Source organism: Protopterus annectens, chromosome 9.part0, assembly GCF_019279795.1.
Source record: "Protopterus annectens isolate FY-2018-M chromosome 9.part0, PAN1.0, whole genome shotgun sequence".
Lineage (NCBI taxonomy): Eukaryota > Metazoa > Chordata > Ceratodontiformes > Protopteridae > Protopterus > Protopterus annectens.
The window spans coordinates 1,865,498,212-1,865,500,179 of record NC_056743.1 but is presented as its reverse complement, the minus strand read 5'-3'; the positions used below and the strand labels follow the sequence as shown (position 1 = coordinate 1,865,500,179).

The 1,968-nt window shown below is 40.0% G+C and overlaps 1 pseudogene; it reads right to left on the bottom strand.

Annotated features, from left to right (window-relative positions):
- The window catches only part of LOC122810811, a 349,950-nt pseudogene extending 348,266 nt beyond the window's left edge, over nt 1-1,684 (bottom strand).
- Between the last annotated feature and the right edge of the window lie 284 nt (nt 1,685-1,968).

The following is a 1,968-nucleotide window of genomic DNA, read 5'->3' as shown; positions in this document are numbered from 1 at the left end:
GCAGCTATTCCGGATGATGCAAGAGCTAAGGCTGTGCCATTTTGAGATCGAATTGCTGCCAGAATCAATCAAATTAGGAATGTTTTACCAATTCCTCCTGGTGCATCTAAGAAGATTTCTCCAACCCCGTTATTGACAGTTTGCATTATTTGATCGTAAATGCCTTTTTGCTCAAGTGTTAGCTTAGGAATATTTGATTGCACAAAAGATCACCCGTGTTGTAATTTTGTTCACGACGCAATTCTACATCGAACAAAGCAGCAGCAGATCGATTCGGTGATGGCATTCCCAATTGATTGAGGACTTTGTTTGTGATTTCTAAGCGCAAATCTTCAATCATTATCAACGCTTTGTTGTAGATTTCTGCTGTGAAATCCATGTTCATATTTAAATTTTCCTTGCGTATTCAATGGAAAATATCTTCAGCCATGTGCGATTTATATTTCTCCCATAACTCTGTTGGAGATGAAGGCGAGCAGGTGGTCAAAATGATTGTAAACAATGCATGAATTTGATTTGGATGTGAGGTATTGCATGTGTCATTAATGCATACATCCCAGTGTCGGTCATTCTCCAATAAATTCAGAGCTTGACATGCATTGCGGAAAGTGGGATGTGTAATGCTGTTGACAATTCTCAATTGCTGGAAAGACGTTGGACCAGGCACATTTACCAACAGCATGCGAAGAAAGAAGCATTCATCTTGATTGGGATGCACGGTATACAGTCTGCCTATCGTAGTTTCTTTGAATATGCCAGGTTGATCGTCGACTCGCCCTTCTCATTTGTGTCGGTCAAATGATTTTCTACTCGCATTCCATGTGTAATACGTAGGCACTTCCGAATACAGCAGTGTTTTCGCAAATGTGTAATTTTGACATAACGTGAAGAAAGCAGTTAATGTTGTTGCCGGTGGATTCAGGGCTATTTGTTGCACATTTGCAGCTGTGAAATAAACGTGTCATCCATTTTCTAGATGTACTGCTAAATGAACAACAGGTGGACTTTGTTCATGTATGGGAAATGAAAGAATTCGCCATACAGCTTCATTGCTGCTTATGTATCTTCCAGCCTGATACTGTGCGATTTCATCAATATGTATGACCACATTCCTATCACTTCTTTCTGGTTGCACACCAAAAACTGCCATGTCACTGCCTTTATTCACATACTTACAAATGTATTTGATCGATTTAATGGAGTTACAGTATTCCACGTTTATGTGCGCTTTGTATGTTTTTGATAGCAAAGGCGAATATGGAACAACCCACCGGTTATCTACTTCAATGTCACCATTTCGCATTTGTATGGTTGCTAATTTACCGCCATCTTCTGCTGATCTTCTTCTGTATAAAGGATATCCATCGTTTCCTGTAACTGTGTTGGATACTAATGCTCGAGGACATCGCTTAGAGCATTTTCCTTCTATCATGCATGGTGAATTTGGATTCAGTGTACCGCAAGGTCCATGTATCATATTTTTCGTCACAACTTCATGCAAATCCTTATCGATGTCGGCATTGGGTATTTCAGTGCATATTACATCATCGATTTCTTTTGAAGTGATTTTGTTATAGAGCCAGATTAGTATATGTGCGTGTGGCAATCCTCTCTTTTGCCATTCCACTGAGTACATCAAGCAGCGCACAGACCCAAACATTTCATGTTTTACCATGAAATCCATCAGCAATTTCAGCTTCTGTCTGAAAACACATGCTGTGATGTCATGCCTATCCACCGGCGATTGCCCAGGAAGTAAGAGCTGTCGTATATTGTCCCGAGCTGGATTGTATGTGAATGTAATGAATAGTTCTGGATGCCCATAGTGACGAACATACACAATTGCATCTTGAGCTTACTCATGCATATGACATGGACTGCCTGTATATGAAGATGGCAAAATCATTATTAGTCTTCCAACGTTAGTTGTATTACCGTCATTTACAACTGCATCTCGCAAATGAACGT